Source organism: Periplaneta americana, chromosome 11 (genome assembly GCF_040183065.1).
Source record: "Periplaneta americana isolate PAMFEO1 chromosome 11, P.americana_PAMFEO1_priV1, whole genome shotgun sequence".
Classification (NCBI taxonomy): domain Eukaryota; kingdom Metazoa; phylum Arthropoda; class Insecta; order Blattodea; family Blattidae; genus Periplaneta; species Periplaneta americana.
The window spans coordinates 151532617-151538896 of NC_091127.1; the positions used below are offsets into that span (position 1 = coordinate 151532617).

General features: G+C 37.6%; 1 non-coding gene across 1 annotated transcript; it reads right to left on the reverse strand.

The window, feature by feature from the left end:
* Positions 1–4459: 4459 nt before the first annotated feature.
* Positions 4460–4532, reverse strand: TRNAN-GUU (transfer RNA asparagine (anticodon GUU)). The gene has a single exon. It is a non-coding gene; the product is annotated as a tRNA-Asn (tRNA).
* Between the last annotated feature and the right edge of the window lie 1748 nt (positions 4533–6280).

The window sequence follows — 6280 nt, forward strand, 5'->3', positions numbered from 1 at the left end:
GAGCTAACCAGCTGACTGTGAGGCGGGAGCTAGCCTAGGCAAGCAAGGCCAGGAGACATAAACACGTGATGTTTCGTCTAGTAGCGCACAGCTGGGCTAGCTTTATCACAGGTTTTCATAAACACAGGAGTAAAATGACGCTCAAAGCTCGCTTATCTTCATCTCTCGGCCAGTGCTTGTTGTGTTGCGCCTTTCAAGTCTAGGCGTGTGAAAATAATTTATTTAATACCCCCGAAACGTATTGCCGTGACACTAAGCAAACAATGCCGAATCCCTCTTAATAATGCAAGGTTTTTTCTCAATATTTTTTTACATTTTTACAAATGGGCAAAAAGCCTAAAAGTAAGTAAAATCAGATTATCTGTCTCTCTGTGTACAATAAAAATAAGGATTACTTCTTATCATAACCTACCAAATGTCAGCTTCAAAATGAGCTCTCGTTCAATGTTCTGCAGTAAATGGTTCCAGAGTTCTGAGCGCTGAAAGAGGCTTGTTTTTCTAAAATACGCTAAATTTGTCGCTCAATAATACGAAAACCGTTTGACTTTCGATAGTATATTTTTGCAAATGCACTCTCCTCAGCACCTTGTATAAATAGGGAAAAAATTAGAGTATACAAAAAATGCGAGGCTTTTTACTGATCGATTTCATATGGAATAGCCCATACATTGTTTACAAAATGCGTTGCGTTGTCGGGTATCTCTGCTGTCTGTAAGTGGCAGAGAGAGTGAACATTCGACTCTCCTCACTAGTAGACCTACTTAAGGGTACGTGTAAGACGGAACCTGGTTGGTAGTTGGTAGCCTGACCGGTTACCTAGTCGGAAGGAATGCCCGAACGTTAAGCAATGGAGACGTGCAAGACGAGGCCTGGTCGGTAGACTGCTACGTAGCCTATTAGCCCGTTGGTAGCTCGTAGAATGAATCACCTCATTTTTCCAGTTACCAACCACCTAAATGTCTTTACTGCGCATGCGTCCGTAGAACTTCCCCACGTGCTAAACGCATACTGCTCATCATTTCGACGTGTATAATGGATTGGGAAAGATTAATTTCAAATAATAGCAATAATAATAATGTTTATTGTCAGAAAAATACAATACAAAGAAATTGTAAATTTACAACATTTTAGCACTCCCCTGAAACAGAGTGTTCTCGTGCTCAGAGTAGGATTCAATACATAATAAATTTAGACGCATAAATTACAACATAACAACATCTAAAAATTAATCATTACTCATAACAAATTGCTTACATACATTTTTAAATTTCAAACTGTTGAAGATACTGTAAATAAATTTGCGTATTTCTTTATTAATTTTTTATAAATTCTAGGGCAGATATTAGTACTTTGGTTGAAAGTAGTGCTCGTTAAACACTTGGGTTCCAACAAACGTATTGTATTCATGCTTTTGGTTTTGTTTGTGAGTATATGATCTGAAATATGTGTGTTTAATAATGCATTGACATAAATTTGATGTATTTTCGAGACTTTAAATTCTAAAAACAATTTTTCGGTACGATAATTAATGTTTACAAATTTTGAAAGTTCATATCTTATTGTGAAATTGTGAGATGAAGGAGAAGTTGAAATGGATACTAATAAAGGTAAAGGTAGCTCCTTCACATGCCATAAAGGCACTCTGGGGGCATGGAGATAGAGCCTCATGCTTTCTTCATCTCGGCACTAGAATGAGGTGGTATGAAATGAAATAAATAACTTTGTAAATGAATAATTTATATTTTGCAGAAAGTGACGATTTTAGAAACAATATAATTACCGGTACTGACCTTTTGGCAATTAATACTTATTATTCTATCAATACTCTATGCGTATCAGGATGAATATATGGGATTTAATAAAAGGTTTTTATTATGACGCTTTCCAGAAAAGTGGAATTATTTACGTGGTTATTTTCATACTGAAAATACCCAAATATGTAAGGTACGTTTAGGGGAACTTGAAGGCCAATACAATCGATCCTGGAACTTTTATAAATTGTTATTTTTTTTTCAAGACAATTTTGAAAAAGCAGAGTAATTTAGCTACACTGACTGGCAGCCGCAAACAAGCTTCGTTCTGATCAGCCCGACCTTTTGCCCAGCCACCAGCTAGCTTACGAGCGACCAACTCTGTAACGAACCAGGCTCCGTCTTATACGTACCCTAAGTAACGTGAGGTTGTATCAGAATGCCGAAACAAAAATCCAACAAAGAAGAGACAATAACAGGACTGAATTCAGAACTTGGAAAAATTGTATTTGATTTAATTGATAATGATATTTTTTTTTTTTTTTTTTGTAAATGTAACATTTGTTCCGAGTTAATTAATTTGAAACATAAGTAAATGTATTATGAGTTCATTCATATGGAGCGGGCTGTACAAGCAGACGCTACCGTAACCAGTCGTGCATTTTGTAAACAGAGCTCTACGTACGATGCAGCGTAAGCTATAACCAATACTTTTCTCAGCCCTATTAATCAGGTAATAGGGCAACAGGCAGTTTAACATTTTCATAGCGCATACTGTAAACACATCGATTGAAGACAGTTTTCAGCCTATACTTGAAAGGATCGAGGCGACCGGTCGACCATGATGTTTCGGTTGGGTGTTTTGCTTTCATGCAGAGTCTACGTGGCAGCCAGCCTGCTGCATATAGTATGCAACGACCGACTGAGCATACTGTCATGACCCGCGATCGGTTTTTTTATTGGAATGCAGACCTCTAATTGGAAAACTATCCTTCCCCCTCCCTTACCCTCAGTCTCTACCTTATTAACAGTTGGACATACAATAACCAAGTCGCTTCTCTTCATCCAGACCAGTCATTTTCAACTGACTGAGCTGTGACCTCGGAGCACTCTTTAGCTCTCGGAGAAGAGGCCAGGAGAAATAGTTTAAATTCTCTAAAAGAACCGTGTAGTAACCAGTTATATTTAAAGTAACGAACATCAGAGTATTTCTGGCTGAATATATTAAAATTACATAAATACTTTAAAATACAGAGGAAAAGGTGGAAATATGGGTTAGGAATGGTAATATGGGCTACCTCGTTTTTTGCTATAATTATATGGTGTTGTTACCTAGCGAAAAAGCTCTAAACGTACATCTCGTGTCCATCAGTCTGCGTGCACAAAGAGACAAACCAGTTGCCTTTGTGGTGTGGATGTAGTGTGTTCTTTGTGGTTTTCATCAATTTCAAAGTTTTTGCAGATATGTAGTTTCAATTTTATTGAAAGAAATATATTTCGTGTTTAGAAATCATGCTTGATGTGTTGCACTGATTAAGAATAGGTCTATCTCACGGCATAAGAGTAATATTTATTTAGGACAACAATTTCCATACATATCTTAGAAACCTTCATGAGTCGATGCTGCTAATATGGGCTACCGCTATGTGTCAAATATGGGATAGGTAGCCCATATTACCAGCACATTAACACGTCCCGTATTTTCACTATCGTTAAATGTTATGTTTTATTTAACGACGCTCGCAACTGCAGAGGTTATATCAGCGTCGCCGGATGTGCCGGAATTTTGTCCCGCAGGAGTTCTTTTACATGCCAGTAAATCTACTGACATGAACCTGTCGCATTTAAGCACACTTAAATGTCATCGACCTGGCCCGGGATCGAACCCGCAACCTTGGGCGTAGAAGGCCAGCGCTATACCAACTCGCCAACCAGGTCGACTTCACTATCGTGATTTGCGTTATTTGTTACAGAATATTGCCACTGATGTAACACAGGTTTCCTACTTATGTTTCTTTGTTTTTTCCAATTTTATTTTCAAATTTTTGTGGTAGCCCATATTTAGACCCTGCTACCTATAGAGGACAGTTCGTCTTTCTTTAAAAAAAAATAATTATATACAAATATCTATTGCAACTATTGACCTTTAAGATTGGAAAAATTCTATATGAATACAGATTTCCAAGCAACATGCCACACCATTTTCCATTATTATGAGGAAAACAAAATGGTAGCCCATATTTCCACCTTCTCCTCTATAGCTAATGCAGAATCCATGGGAATATGTTAAATTATTAGACTTCTGGCGTTCTATTCCAGATTTATTGACGACGATGACAATGATATAGACCTAAAGAGTTCGTGGCATCATAAAATAGTATGGAATTATTAAAACTAAATGTCTGATGTTCTGTTATTTAAAAGGGAAGGAAATTTCATGTAATACTAGGTAAGATTCAGTGAAGAAACAGATGCAGAGAATCAACAGACTAAAACATAATAGATACTCCATAATAATTTAAATCATACGAATCATCCCAGGCTTTACTATTTTGTCACTTGAACTGTGGATTTAAAAAATGCGAATCCAATTCCTCGAAGATCCACACTAATAGTTAATACATCTTGATTACACAACTTTTAACACTATCACTTCGGAATATGTATTATATAATATCTTTCTCTGAATAATTTCGAGGGAAAAATTGTTCCGGGGCCGGGTATCGAACCCGGGACCTTTGGTTTAACGTACCAACGCTCTACCAACTGAGCTACCCGGGAACTCTACCCGACACCGATCCAATTCTTCCCTCTATATCCACATACCTCAAAGTGGGCTGATAACCGTCAAGCAACCAAGCACAATATCTTTCTCGTGTTAAATTCTATCGTACCTGGTTAACATGTTTCGACCTGTTGTTGGCCTTTTTTCAGACCTGGTTGCTGGTCTTGGCGCCTTTTGTTTTGTTTTCTGTGTAGTGTAATATGGAGTGTAGTGTAATAGAGTCTAAATAGGACAGACAGGCAGATCATTTCAAACACGTTGCAAAGAACACATCACAACCATAACAAAATTACAAAACACTTCCACATATGCAGAACACATCGCAAATGCTAACCATACCTACAGAGACATCAACGCAGCCATGGAAATTCTACACATCCAACCAAAAAGCCAGAAACTAAACACACCAGAGCAATATGAAATATACAGACACACAAAAACACATCCAAATTAAATTCTCAACACACAACTCAATTTCAGAACACACACACTCTTTGACTCCACATTACACTACACAAACACACCCCCAGAAGAAACAAAAGAAAAGGCGCCAAGACCAGCAACTAGTTCTGAAGAAGGCCAACAACAGGTCGAAACATGTTAACCAGGTACGATAGAATTTAACACGAGAAAGACATATAATATATATTCCGAAGTAATAGTTAATACTATACCTCCCACATTGTGAGAAAGTTTCTGCATACTGACGTTGTAGATTAATACAGTGAAACCTCTCCTTAAGGACACCCCGAGATACGGACATTCCTCATATACGGACAGATTTTTTTTCCCAACTGAAATAATATAGAAATAATGATAAATTTAACTCTCGTTTACGGACACTCTCAGACACGGACACGGACACGGACAGCTGTTTCACAGTCCTAAAGCTTGCTTTACCTCCTGACTGCGGACAGAACTTGGATTTCAAGACCTAATGCGTTACAAAAATGGAAAATTTAGTACAGAAATTCTTTAACATGAAAGAAGATAATAAGGGTCTCGTAGACTACCACTAGCCAGCCGGCTACCCCTTGTTAGCTGGAAGCGGGTGGATAAACAAAGTCATCAAATTTAACCTGTCTGATGGGTCCAAGGTTTCAGTGATCGTGAAATTGTATTCTACACATGATAGGTTTAGTAGGATTATTCTCTTCACTTCAATCAGTTGTTCTGTTTCGAGAGACATGGCGCCTGAACGTAAAGGTTAAGTTGAAACTGTAAATTACAGTACTGCATAGCTGTAGACATAGAATAAAACTGCATGGGGCATTACTGTATTTTCCTTTTTCGGTCTTATTGTAGTTCAACGTTGCAAAGAATTAACTGTAGTACAGTGGGCTGTATTTAGAATTAAACTACTGAAATATATTTCATTTAAAACGTGAAGGGATACAGATTGCATATTATAAATTTACTGTTACATTGGGGAGCCTCCCTCCCAATAAAGGACACCTCCCAGATGCGGACAGATTGTTACGTCCCTTCGATGTCCGTAAATGAGAGGTTTCACTGTACCTAAGTCTACAATTAATACGGTAATAGTAATATGCGTTACAAGAGCGGTATGTTGAAGTTTTCATGTTCGAGGAAAAGTTTGAAAAAGCGAAACGTAGTTGAGCTTTTTTAATTTCCGAGAATTGAAAGAAAACATACCGCTCGTATATCGTACATTATTTTGTGCGAAGATCGTTTATTACATACCTAAAAGAGGAATTTCTAATCAGTTGCAATGAAATCTCCA